A 15,006-nucleotide genomic window follows, 5' to 3' on the forward strand; every position below is an offset into this window, starting at 1 on the left:
AGTGATAATTTAAATTGTGTGAACAAATGAATGAAGATTTAGCATCAAGACTACATAAACCCCACTTGCAGGGGGTCACAGGAGCTCTGACAGGCTGATGGATCCATGTCAGGCAGGATGGTGCCTGAGTATCACTGATAGGGAGAGTGGGAAGCAGGTGAAAGCCTTGGGCTAGAGATCTCTGAGCAGCAAGCCAAGGAAATTCAACCTCTGCCATCAAGTCCCACAGGAAGGCATGAATCAGGACAACAGTCCAGGCCACAAGATTCAGATTTGTGTGGGTACTACAGACAAAGCAAGGGAAGGAGTGAACTCAATCATCTGTCAGCACAGTGGCTCCCTGTGCCTCTGACTCTTCCCCCACACATCACCTCTGCAGGGAAGACTTGGTTGAGATTGGAAAATATTCCTTCTCTCCCCCGACCCCACCCAAACAAGAGTGAATGAGTGAGCAAGAGGATTCCAAACAAATAATAGGAGGAAGGCTGGAGGGCCCGTGACTCAACTTTACTTACTAAAGGAGTCAAGGTTCATCGGTGGACCACCCAGTTTAATGGCATCAGGTTAGGGAAAATACCCACATCAGGATAAATTTTACGATAACACACTTTAACTAGTAGATTAAACAATCATACATGGTTGGTAGACTTTAGCTTGAAGTGTCTAAATTAAGTCATACAAAAATTCATAAATGCACATTTATTAAAATCAAGTATGAAGACCAGAAGCAATAAAGTATAAAAATCAAATTATATTTTACTGAGCATAAATATAATTTATAATGAGATCTGAAAAATGGTATTTAAAGTTTTTCTCTTAGCAGAATGAGATATAATTCCCACTTTCCGGATAATGTAATTACAAGGTGAAAGGGAGCTTCTTATATATGAGAACCCATAGTCTCATCTGTCAAAGGCCACATAACCTCTTTCTCTCTCTTCTTGACTAAGATGAGTTCAGACTCACAGAGTCTATATTATGCAAATGAAATAATGGAGGAGAGGAGAGGAAACACAGAACATCCTTGGCTTATACTGGAAAGAGATAATGTAATATGAACACTCTCCTTAAGACGTATTTGGAACCTTCCGTATGCCCTACCACATCCCATTCCCATCCCTAACCTACAAAGGTGGGCACCATCTAAATAGTCTTGGTATGTATTCATTACTGAAAGTGTGTTGTTTAGCTTGGCATGTTCTAAACACCAGGCAATGGCATCACACTGTGGGTGCTCTTCTGCAATGTGCTTTGGACACTCCACGCTCAGTTTCTGAAACTCATCTGTGCAGCGGAGTTCATGGATCTTCCCTGAGTGAAGGATTCTAGCACAGGCCTCCTGCCTATTTTCTTCGTTCATTCTCCTTTTGACTGATATTTTGGTTGTTGCCAGCATTTTGCATTACATATGCTGCTTCTGTGAGCCACCTTGGACATGAGTCTTGGGGAACACATATAAGAATAACTTCAGAATGTATATCTGGGACTAGAACCGCAGAGCTATGCAGCGTGCATGTTTTCAGCTGCACTCCATAATGTCATTTTCGTAATCAATTACTGAGAGAAATGAGCTAAAATCTCCCGCAGTGATGATGAATTTTAAAATTTCTCTTTGCAGTTCTAGCAATTTTGGCTTTATAGCTTTAAAATGAGAGATGATTCCCTTCACATTTATTGTGAATTTGTGAATAATGATATGTTTGAATTTATTTATACTGCCTTATGTTGTCTTATTTTACTTTTTCTGGGGACTCCCCCCCCCCTTTTCTAGATTTCTTTCTGATTTATTGGCATTATGGTGGATTTCACTGTTGCTGTTGTTAAAAATGGGATGCAATTATTTCTCTCCTTGTAAGCAAATCCCTTTGGCAATAAGACTGTATTTCCTTCTATCAAGAGGTGAAAGAGAAGCTAAGGCCAGTTCTAAGTCTAGATTGGGAGTCTGCAAACTACAGGGACTGGCCAAATCTGGCATCTTATTTTTGTAAATAAAGATTTATTGTAACAAAGTCACATTCATCCATTTACAAATTGTCTACGGATGCCTCTTGGCAAAATAGCAGAGTCCAGCAGTCACAACTCTTGAGTGGTGTGGCCTGCAAAGCCCAAAATATTTACTGTGTGGGTCTTTTCAGAAAAAGTTTGCCTACCTCTGGCCTAGGGCTTTCGTTCATCTAATCAGAACTTGTCCAGTTGTCCCGTGAACAAGAACAAGTAGTCCACTGGAGGATGAGAGTCCACGTGAAGCCGTGATGAGTTTTCCTGCATAAATCCAGTTCAAATTAGCCAGCTCCCAGAGGCCAAGCACCCGATGACATAGCATAGATGATTCCACTAGCCCAGATTAGCAGAACTGCCTAATGAGCAGTACATGGGCTCATGAGTAACCGTACATGATTATTGTTTTAAGGTGCTAAGTTTTAGGATAATTTGTTACACATTTAATACAAAGTCTTTGGGATCTGCTTTTTTATTTTCTTTCATTTCATTTCTCCTTTTAGATACAATTTTATTCTGTTAGTCCTCGCTCTAAAAACTTTAATGTGCAAAGGTTCAAGTAAATCATCATTTTTTCCTTCTTCATAAACAATGCAAAGCCTTCAGATGACTAACTCTGATAAGCTGTTCTCAGTTTACATGCTCTTACTGTACAGAATTTTGGTTCCACCTTATTTATTTAATTTTATAAATTAGACATTATTGCTATTATTTTATACTATTAGTTTTTGCCTAGATTTACTCATATATTTGTCTACGTCTTGTTACTCCTTCTTGTACCTCAAAGTTTCAATCTTTATGAATGTCTTCTGTAAGAGTTGGTTATTGGCACATTCTCTCAGTTTTTTTCCTAAAAGTATTTAATTCTACCCTTATTATTAGAAGATACTCTTATGAAGTATGTAATTCTGGATTCATAGTTATTTTCTCTCAATACCTTGACGATATTATTTCATCTTTTATATATAGCTGCTCTCTCACTTTAATAATAATTCCTCTAGAAAATCTGTCTTTCCTCTCCATATGGATAATCTGCCTTCCCTCTTTTTGTCTTTGTCTTCTGTGATACGACATCTATTTGTAGATTTCTTTTTTACCTTATTTATACTCTTCAGCATTTTCCATTTTCTGGAAATAAAGACTTTTTTTTTAATACATTTGCAATGTTTTTGGACACTAACTCATCACATATGGACTCTCTCCTGCTGCTGTTCTGTGTTTCTTTTACAACATCAGATAGACATATGTCAAGTTATTCATTCTCTTCCATTTCATTCATTCTCATTCTTAGACCTTCTAGTAGTTTTTCTGTCTGAGAAGCACTTTGAATATTTTTTTCTATCTTCTTGTTTATGGATTATTTCTCCATTTATTAAATCTGTAATTTCAATGCTCCATAACATCCAGTACCATGCAATGTCTATAGAAATACTTTAAAATTGTGAAAAGAATATGTTAATAAACTCATGAATCAATTTGTAGACATAAATTTGATGTTGGATGATAGAGGCTCTGAGCTGATGAGTTGAGGATTTCTGAGGGTTTTGGAATTCTAATAAGAATTAGCACACTAACCAAGCATAGCCGTAGACACAGGTTGCTTTTACTTGAAATATATGTGAGTGATGGTGTGATGATTTCAAGGGAAATTTTTATGAAGGTATGTATTGCTGAATTAATGAAAATTTGTGGCCCTTTTCCCAGCCATCAAATAATAAAAATGCAAATATCATATTTGTGTAATATTTTATATTGAAAAAAGGTTCTACTCAAAAGATTGAAAACACTAACATCATGCTATGATCATGCTGTGATCATTATTACAAGTGAATTTTAGTAGTGTATGCATTTATTAAAGAGACTTAAAGCTAAATCTCCTTTCTGGTCATCTACACTCAAAATTAAAAGAATGACTGGCCTACATCATTCCCTAGAGGGAGTGATCGCTCCTAATAATGCAACAATGGCCAGGCAGGTTGCTCTCTTAAGCTGCCTTTACAACTCATGTTTATTTCACAAGGCAAGGCTTCTTTCTCTCATACTGTGTCACATACCACTAAGGCTCCACTGAAACCACCAAAGCATACTGGGCCAAAAAAAACTGTTCCCATCTTGTAATTTCATATATTTCTTCACAAAAACCAAGATTTATTCAATCACTGGAATGAACTATTAGTCAATCAAGTAAGGGAGTGTTTAACTTTCAGAATGTTCATAAAAATTAGTCAAATGTGATAAAAGGTATGAAAGCACCATAAAAAGAGAAAAGCACTGTAAAAACAAAAGGAATTATTTTCATTATTAAGTTATTAATATTGAAATTGGTAACATTTAATAGCCCTGTGAGCACTTGGCATTTGCTTTCTTCCTTTGGGCAATTATAAAAGCTAAGAAAGTAATATTGTGAAGATTTTTTTCCATAATCATTGCAGCATTTCTAATTAACACCCTTTCTTTATACATGGAAAACCAATATATCACAGTAACATTCAGAGAAGTAAGGCCTTATTTGGTTTTTAACCCTTGGATAATAGCAAGCTCATACACCAGGGAAAGGGCAGGGATGGAGCTACAGCATATATTCATGATTCAGAATTTGTATTATTAAAGAAGAAAAAAAGATGTTCTCTAGGCCAAAGAATTCACATTTGAAAAACCACCTGTTTTGTTAGTGTGTAAGTTGAAGTCAGTACTCCCTGAATAGGGGACAATTCCCATTGTACCCCCCCTTTTTTAATAGAAAATAGGATTTATTTTTACATTTATCTCGGCTCCTCCGGGCCGGAGACCAGGAGGCCGCCATTTGTATTCCCGTCCTCTGGAACTCTACGGAAAGCGCTCAAGGAACAAAAGCTCCTGAAAGCAAACCCGAGCCGATTATTTTTACATTTAAAATGAACACAAATAATGTCCCAAAAGTATATTATATACATAATCAGTAGATTTATTAAATGTAGAAAAATCAAAGTTATCCAGAAAATACATGTTGACTTTCTTCCAGAGCACCTGGCACATACAGGACATTTTCATTCTCACCAATTCACTGACAAGGTACAGCTCACAATGGGATTGTTCCCAGGTTCAGCTGCTTCTAACCCCATGGACTCTCCTCAAAAACCACAGCAGCAAACCAACAGGATTTACAGTGGCTGGAATAAAATCCCTATTGTCCACATTAGCCTCTGCAGAAGTTTTGTTGAAAGCTCTCCCCAAGGAGTATTTCTGCATTCTGTCTTTGGGTTCATACTCTGTGGTGGTAAATGGATTAACACAGCAGTCTCTGATAGTATGATAGATGAAGTCAGAAAAGCGATTTTCTAAACACCTTTTCCTTACTTGATGGATGCTTCCATTTCCATTTCTTCCCTCGGGGCTCTTTGTGTGCAAAATCTCTCTTCTGAAAGGAGTTTTCCAATGCTATTAGTACCTAGTGGATTTATGATATTCTCTCATGCAAACAGTCTTTCTGCTATTATGTAGGTAGAGTCTGCTCTGGGGTTCTATGAAAAATGATATCCTACTTCTCTGATTAACAGCTTCCACTGGATTGATATTTTAAAGTTTGAGACACTGCTGCTATGAACACTGGGGTGCATATGGCCCTTCTTTTCATTACATCTGTATCTTTGGGGTAAATACCCAGTAGTTCAATTGTTGGGTCATAGGGTAGCTCTATTTTTAATTATTTGAGGAACCTCCACACTGTTTTCCAAGGTGGCTACACCAATTTGTATTCTCACCAACAATGTAAGAGGGTCCCTCTTTCTCCACAATTTCCCCCAATTTGTTGTTTCTTGCCTTGTCCTGGCAAGAAAACTGATATAAGGTGGTATCTCAATGTGGTTTTGATCTGAATTTCAAAATGTTGAAAGAGCCAAGATGCCCTTCAACAGACTAATGGATAAAGATGTGGTCCATGTATACAATCGAATATTACTCAACCATCTGAAAGGATGAATACCCAGATTTTGCATCAACATGGATAAGACTGGAGAAGGGAAAAATGAAGGGGAAAAAACCGGAAAGGGAGAGGATCTGTGAGAGACCATGGGCTCTGGGAAACAAATGGAGAGTTTTAGAAGGGAGGGTGTGAGCCTGGTGATGAGCATCAAGGAGGGTAGATTGTATGGAGCACTGGGTGTTATATGCAAACAATGAATCATGGAACACTACATCAAAAACTAATGATGTACTACTGTATGGTGACTAACAACACAATAAAAAAAATCAACAACAACAACAACAAAAGTCTGAGACATAATTTGGCTCCAGAAAACACCACTTATTTTCTCCTAATTAAGCCCAAGGGCAGCTAAAACTCATCATCTGCCGGGAAGCATTTACCCTCTTAGACATTTAGCTGTATCCTGTGGTACTCCATTGTTATCACCAGCACCTCAACCAATAATCTTACTTGGTTCCATCATAAACCTCAGCAGGGGCCAGAGTATGCATTCTGATTATACTAATTAGCATGCATTTCTCCTCTTTGACCCCTCTCCTTTGTACCTGGAAGCATCAGCATGCCTATGATGAATGAGAAAGAAGCTGTCAAGAACAATGAACAAAGACATCAAATTTGGGAGGGTGGAGTTTTTGGCAAACAGTCCAGAATTTAGGTGTAAGGTGGAGAATTTTAAGGTAGTTATCATCCAGCTAAACTATTTTCTGTTTCCTCTCACTTGTCCTCACCTTCTTTATTAATAAACAAACAAACAAACAAACAAAACAAAAAAAAACCAAAAAACAAAACAAAACATAAAACAAAAAACAAAAACATAACTATGGTAGCAGAGAGTTGAGAAGAGTGTTTAGGTGCTTAAAAAGAATTTTAAATAGTGGGCAAGTAACAGAGGAACAAACTCTCTTGAAATTTGGGGAATACCAGAAACATCTTCTAGTTGAAGGTTTTTGAGAACAATTTCCTTTCTGGCAACAGTCCCCTCACCACCTGGCCATTGGAGGGTGTAGTTAGATGACAGAAATGAATACAGAGAGCAGATACTGAGGACAGCTCCTTATATTTTCCTGTAATCTCACAAACGATGAGAAAGAGATCCAAAATTTCATATCCATACATGGAATACGGAAATTTATCGAAGGTGAGAGCCATTACCTGACAAAAATTTCCTTAAAAAAGTGAAGGGGGCACCTGGGTGGCTTAGTGGGTTAAGAATCTGCCTTCAGCTCAGGACATGATCCCAAGGTCCTAGGATGGAGCCGGACATTGGGCTTCCCTGCTCAGCAGAGAGTCTGCTTCTTCCTGTCCTGCTCCTCCTACTTGTGCTCTCTCCCTCTCTGTCAAATAAATAAATAAAATATTAATAAAAAAAAAAGTTGAAAGAAAGAAAAGAAAGAAAGGAAGAAAGAAAGGGAAAAGAAAAGAAAAGAAAGAAATGAAGATACTTACACTGGAAAGAGTGTGGTGCATCAGCCTCTGGCTGGGAATTGAGGAGCTGAAAGCTTTTAAGTATGGACACAGCACAGAGTGGAGGAAGGAAACCACATCCTCCCCTTGCCAGAGCGGTCATCATGGAGGATCCAAGGGAAGAGGACTCATCATGTGTTACATTAGTAGCAGACACCATGGGGATGCTGTCAGGGACCACAAGCTCACCTTCATCAATCCCTGCCATAAACTTGTCCTGCAATCCCAATGCCATCTCTGAAGGAGGAAGGCAGAGTAGAAACTTGAACTGACACTTTTTAACCTACATTGAACCTGGAATTAGTTGAGTGGACTGGATGGCTTGCGGGCTTCAAGACAGGCTATACAATGTAAAGTGTGATCAAATTGAGTTGTAGGAGGAAAGGTCACCAGAGTCCTCTGGACTGTAATAACTGAAATTTAAAATGCTAAAATTTATGTTTCTTTGGCTTCTAAAGAAGATAATAGGTTACCAGGATGAAATCAAATAGTTGGTCCTTTTAGGGAAAATGTATTCAATGTGGGGGATTAGAAGAATTAGCAAGAGAATTTTAAGAAAGCTTATTCATTTCTAAAGAAATGGTAGATTCCAAAGAGGTAAAAACTGTACAAAAGCCAAAGGAAACAGGGCCTGGGACTGTTTATCACTGAAAAAGTTATACACTAGAAGACTTTTAAGAGCTGATCCCAGGAGAGCAAATTCCCATGAATTTTTGGACAATTTTGATACAAACTAAGCCTGGATCTCAATGGAAGGAAAAGTACTAGCTTCGAAATGGAGAAGAAATAACGATGAATTAGTAATGGATTGTGAAATCTTAAAATGCCCAAGTCTACAATTTGCCCAATTTTTACCTTGTATAAGTAACACAATTCTGTCATAATACAATTTGTGTGCTTCAGCTGACTTCCTGGGAACTCATGGAAAATGGCAGAATGATGTTCCATCAAGCCAGACAAAGGATATTTGCTAGGAGGAAATTATATTGATGCCAGAGAGAAAATTTTCAATGGCAAAACCAGTATCTTCTCTTTCAATACTTCTCAGGATCACATTTTACTGAATATTATCATTTCACCTTTGGCTACCAGGGAAATATTAGGTTTCCAGCATCTTTTCAGTGAACTGTGGATAGTGGAAGAATAATTATTTGAAAATCATTTTAGCTCTATTTTTTAACATGTTATATTAGAAAAGCAATGAGAATTTACCAGCTAGTCTTTTTAAGATCCTAATTCCAAAATTGAATGCAGCTGCTTGTTTTTTATTGTCTTGAATATTCTGGGGTGTTTTTTTTTTCTATGTATTTTAATATTTTTTGTTTTCTGAAAACAAAGGAATGGACTAAAGTGAAATAAATCCAAGATTGTTACCTCAAATGAACTTCAGTTCAGACATTTCTGGCAAGTTAATGCCATTTGGTACTGAAATGTGAAATTTACAAAACATGGTAAGAAAATTTCAGTCTGCATTGCTCTCTCTCTCTCATTAGAAGGTAAGAGCCAGTTTTTCAGGTACAATTTTTTATCCCAAGATTGCTTTTCTGCTTTGGCCTGTGAAAAAGTACAAGCTAAAAAGTTACTATGGAATATTATTCAGCCATCAGAAATGATGGATACCCACTACTTGCATTGACATGGATGAAACTGAAGGGAATTATGTTAAGTGAAGTAAGTCAAGCAGAGAAAGACAACTATCGTATGGTTTCACTCATATGTGGAACAAAAGCAATAGCACAGAGGACCACAGGGGAAGGGAGGAAATCCAAAGGGGAGAAATCAGGGAGGGAAATGAACCATGAGAGACTATGGACCCCAAGAAACATTCTGGGGGTTTCAGAGGAGAGGAGGGGGGATGGTGGGGTAACAGGTGATGGGTATTAAGGAGGGCACATGCTGTGATGAACACTGGGTATTATACTTAAGTAATGAATGATTGAACACTGTATCAGGGACTAATTATGTACTATGCAGTGGCTAATTGAACATAATAAATAAAATTAAATTAAATTAAACTAAATAAAAAACAAACAGAAAAAAAAAAAAAAAAGCCTTTGGCTTGGGCACACTTGAACATGTTTTCCAGTCCTTACATGGAAACTATTTCAAAATACTGAATCTTTCCCACCATAGTACCTACTCTGAATGGCACCCTCCCGGCCAAACTAGGCTCAGCATCCAAAAGAGCATAACGGAAAAACAAAATACTAAATTAACTTAATCACCAACCCTTTCAGATATAGTTCATGAGTGTTTGAAAAATTAAAATCACAAAGAATTTTTCAAAGAGGAAGCATCTTTGTCATTTATGTTTGTTTTCAAGGCCTTAAAATGTGGTGAGAGCGCTAAATCACTGCTTTGTACCGGCACTCAGTGATAACAAGGGAAGATGAAGGTCAAGGAGAACTCAAAACAGGATGAGTCATTGGTAAATGACAAGGTTTCCAGAGGGCATCTGACCTCTTGGCAAATGGAGCAGCTTCAGTTGTCTGGGACTCAGGCTCCTTGTCCCTTCTCCTTCCTTCTGTCCTTGTCTCTACTTTCACCTTCTCTCACTGGAACGAAAGCAGCTGCTTGCAACTGGGCTTCCTGTCCCCAAGCTTTCTTCCTTCGAATCCATTGTATAGCTTGTTTTCCCAAAAAGCTATTAATTTAGATTTAGAATCTTCATGGCACTGTCTCAAGCCAAACCTCCCTACAAACTGAGGCCCACAAAGGTGAAATTAAAGGGCCATACTCACAGACAGCTAGTCCATTCATTGAGAAGTTGCAATGGCCTCTGTTCTATGTTAGATCTAGTGCTACATTCTCTCCTCATTCAAGTCTCTCTGCTTGCTCTCACCCACTCCTTTATCTCCAGTTTCACTTTCCTGTGATCTCAACTCCTTATCCCCGACATTCCTGCTTTTCTATACTGTAACCCCCATCCAAACTTCCCCAGACACAGCTGATAATAAATAATTGGTAAAAATATTCTGTTTATTAACATTACAGGATGACTTGAACTCAGCTTCAGAATAATCCATGCTCTAAATTTCAAGTGACAACAAATCACATCTAAAAATCTTTATGTTTTCCTTATTTTCAATGGAAACAAGATATCCTTACTATAATATTATAATTAAACCCCTCCCATACTCTTTAGAATCCAGGCAAATAATTTCTCACCAAAATTGAGAATATTAATTAGAAGTATGTTGTATCTGTTATCCTTTCTGTTCTGTAACAGAGGAACCATGTATCTGAAAACTCCAGAGAACTAATCTGATTAATGTAATAAAAAAATGATTGTCCTAGCCAAATTAGAGAATACAAAGATGGCTAAGATACAGCTTCTATTCTTTGAGAATATAAAAGCAGATGGAAGAAAGAAATACACACAAAAATATTAGTTAATACATAAGCTGGAGGAGAAGAGAGATGAAAGAGAGATTTATTTTAGCTGAGCAGAGCACTTAAGGATTCTTGAAGGAAGGATTTGAGTTGGCCTTAAAGGATTTGCAGGATTTTTAAAGGTAAGGCAGTCCAGCAGAGGCAAATTTGAGCGTGTTTCCCAGTGTCACATCATATGGTTGACTCTTTTGTTAAGTGTCTTTCTCCTCTACCTGAATATTAGCACCTCTAGAATTGGGATCATGGCTTACCCATTTTGCAATATTACAGCAACATATTTTGTTAGTTTTTTAACAAAGGCCTGATACATTGCAAATTGGCAGTAAAAATTCTTTGAATTAATCAATTGATAGTTATTAGGGTCTTGCAAAATTTTAATGCCATAAGTCTCTAACATGACTTGCCTCATCAAGAGTCATTAATGGTGTACCAAAAGCCTTGTTCAAATATTAAATATTCAAATAGAAATCCTATCTGTTATCTCTGTGAAGGCTAAGTGACTCCACATTGTTTTTGGTATTTAATGGGAGTAGAGTCACAGTTCTTAGAAAAAAGGGATTGTCCCAGTATACTTACTTATAAGACTAAGGAAAACCAGTGCCTTATAAATTGGACAATCCCTTTTTTTAGGCCAGACTCATCTAGAATTTACTGCTCAATGAAGAGTCTTATTCATCCTGTATGAAGGGCTGTGTGAGGCAACAAAAAGTGCCATGTGACCTGGTACCTCCTAGGAATCATGTGAGGTTAGGGAGGTATTTGTGATGCTCATTCCAGCCCCAAGTAAAGAACTGTGCAAATGCCATTCTTTCATGATCACTTCTACTGGCAGTATTGCCCAAAGAGAAAAGTATATATAAAGAACATTTTTAGATCAAAAACAGAATATTGCTTTCCTAACAGGTATGTGAGAGCTCAATGACTTGCAGTTCAAGGCCCTCTCCTAAGTTGTGCTGGAGGACATGGTCTTGACTTGAGATAATAATGGAGCTATCACATCAGGGAAATTCAAATCAAAACCACATTGAGATACTACCTTCACTAGTTAGAATGGCCAAAATTAACAAGACAGGAAACAACATGTGTTGGAGAGGATGTGGAGAAAGGGAAACCTCCTTACACTGTTGGTGGGAATGCAAGTTGGTGCAGCCACTTTGGAAAACAGTGTGGAGATTCATCAAAAAATTAAAAACAGAACTACCCTATGATTCTGCAATTGCACTACTGGGAATTTACCCAAAAGGTACAGATGTAGTGAAAAGAAGGGCCATCTGTACCCTAACATGCATAGCAGCAATGGCCATATTGCCAAACTGTGGAAAGAGCCAAGACGCCCTTCAACAGATGAAAGGATGAAGAAAATATGATCCATATATATGATGGAATATTACACAGCCATCAGAAAGGATGAATACCCAACTTTTGTATCAACATGAATGGGACTGGAGGAGATTATGCTGAGTGAAATAAGTCAAGAAGAGAAAGTCAATTACCATATGGTTTCACTTACTTGAGGAACATAAGGAATAACATGGAGGACTTTAGGAGAAGGAAAGGAAAAGTGAATTGGGGTAAATTGGAGGTAGAGACAAACCATGAGAGACTGTGGACTCTGTGTAACAAACAGGGTTTTGGAGGGGAGAAGAAGGATGTGGGGAGATGGGTGAGCTTGGTGGTCGGTATTAAAGAGGGCATGTATTGCTTGGAGCACTGGGTGTGCCTGAACAATGAATCTTGGAACCCTGAAAAAAATAAGTTAAATTAAAAAAAAAAAAAAAAAAGAATGGACTTCCAATTCTTTACCTTTGTTCTAAATTGTAAGATCAAGTTATATTTTTTTTTTTGGGGGGGGAGATCTGTAAGGTAAGTTCTGTCTTACATACTATTCAGGCAAAGATTTCTAGGGGATGAAAAAAGGAGAGAAACCTGTTAGCTCTCTGCCAAAGATGCCAGCCCCTTTAAATCCACCAAAGAAAAATAGAGTGTAACAACCAAGTTTCTGATCTTTAAGGAATATTGATAAATGTAACCTTATGAAATGTTCTAGATTCTGACCAATGTATCAACTCTTTCTCCATCAAAAGAGGGAAGTTAACAAGAGTATAGTTGTGGTAGGAGGAGACCAAGGTGCCTATTACTCCTACAGTACACATCAGTTTCATGTGCTTGAAAACATGTTCAATTATGTTTGTCTTCTATAATGCACATTTTCATTCATTTATTCATTCATCCAGGAAATATTTGTCAAGTATGTTTATGTGCTAAGCATTGTAGTGGACACTGAAGACACAATAGTGAATAAGAATCAAGTTCCCTGTCTTAATGGCATTTGTTGTCTACTGAGGAATGAGGAGAAGTGAACAGTTGGTTATAGTACAACTTAAAAGGACTGTGATAAAGTACAGATGGTAGTGGAAAAAAGAACAGGAGTCTAGAATTGATGGCATGGGCATGGCTGAGAAAACTGCACAGGAAAAGTTTTAGTCTAGCTAATACTTGAAGGACAAGCAGGAGTTAGGTGGAGGGGATATCAGTTGTCAATTTGTCAGATCAGCATCCATTCCTCCATCTTCAGGTACAGCACACTGATTTCCTTTGGGGTAAGTATCCCTCCGCCACTTTTGATCCATGTGACTTGGACAAGGTTGACATCAACTCCACACTCCAGGTGTCAGAGCATGGTTCAGATCCCATCCATCAGAGCAGTTCATCCTTCACACATCCTTGCATGTGACCTAAGCGAGGCCAGTGAGACTGATTGCAAGGGCACAAGCCCAAAACCATTTGCAGAGAGGCCCCACCTTGATGCACCAGAGCTGCCAAACTAGCAGGATGTAAGGCTGGAGCTTTGCAAACGTAGGTACAACATCACTGTGCATTTAAAGCACAGGAGAAGGGGTGGGGATGTACATGTACCATCTCCACCTATCTTTTTTAATCACAAAAGCAAAAGTTTTCTCAGAAGCCCCATTGCAGATTTCTCTTTTGGTCTCGTTGGCCAGAACCTGGTCATGTGGTCAACCCTACTTGCAAGGGATGCTGGGAAAACAAAGAACAGGATTTTCAGAATTGGCTTAGAACAAGCATGGTCCAAGTGCTGGGCAGTTGCTATCCTCTCCAAAAAACAGTGTGTGAAGATATTTTTTAAATGTATGATCTGTGTATTAATTCTCAGGGGCTGCCATAAGAAATCCCATAAACTGGGTGGCTTCAACAACAGACATTCTGGGGGCTGGAAATTGGAGATTAAGGTGTCAGCATGTTTGGTTTCTTCTGAGGTTTCCTTGCTTTGCAGACAGTCACCTTCTCACTGTGTCCTCACATGTTCTTCCCTCTGTGCGCACATATCCCTGGTGTCTTTCTGTGTCTCCAAATTTCCTCTTCTCATAAAGACATCAGTCAGATCAGATTAGGGCCAACCTAACTGCCTCTTAAATTAATCATCTCTTTAAAGACTCACGTCCAACAGTCACATTTTGAGGTACTGGGGCTAGGCACATATGAAATTTGGGGGACAAAATTCAGCCCATAACAATCTATAACATTAATTTGGTCCTGGAAATTTATAGAATGTATTTATATTAAGCAATGGGAGGGAAAACCTTCCTTTATCACTACATCTTTAAAACATTAAGAATTACTATATTTTTAAAATCACTTTAAATTTATCAAAAGAAGAGATTCAGTGTTGTGATTTGCATCCCTTTGATTAGCAGTGAAGGCAAACACTTTTATTATACCAGGTGCCTCTCAGCTTCACTCTGCTTTTAGACATGGCAGTTGCAGGCAGGTGACTGTCATGTGGCACTCAATGCCCACCATCACCCTGCCCCCAGAACTCCTCTTACTGTAGAATGGAGTACTGGTGGAACTCCTCTTTGCAAACAGGCCTGTCCACTCAGAAATGTGGGGGATTTAGCAACCCAGGAGCAAATTTCAAACAATGGACTATGGAAGATAGTGAATAGATGCTTTACCCCAACATTCTTGAGCAGATGAATCTGCATTCTCTGTACTCTGAAGCATATCTCAGTGAGATTGAGCCTCAGTTACCCAAGGTGGTGGCCAACTCAACTGTATACTATTGTATTGGCTTTTCTTCCTTCCCCATTCATTCTGCTCAGCTCTTCACTTCTGTTTTCTGGGTTCACCCCCTCTCCTCCATATAAATCACTATTGCTTGCACA

The 15,006-nt window shown here is 38.3% G+C and overlaps 1 long non-coding RNA gene across 1 annotated transcript in view; it reads right to left on the minus strand.

Annotated features, from left to right (window-relative positions):
* Nucleotides 1–2,199: 2,199 nt before the first annotated feature.
* Nucleotides 2,200–15,006, minus strand: part of LOC132010036 (uncharacterized) — a 39,001-nt gene continuing 26,194 nt past the window's right edge. The window contains exon 3 of the long non-coding RNA XR_009402131.1: nucleotides 2,200–2,262. This is a non-coding gene — a long non-coding RNA (uncharacterized LOC132010036). The remainder of the gene's footprint in view (nucleotides 2,263–15,006) is intronic.

The sequence above is a fragment of the Mustela nigripes genome, chromosome 2 (assembly GCF_022355385.1).
Source record: "Mustela nigripes isolate SB6536 chromosome 2, MUSNIG.SB6536, whole genome shotgun sequence".
NCBI lineage: Eukaryota > Metazoa > Chordata > Mammalia > Carnivora > Mustelidae > Mustela > Mustela nigripes.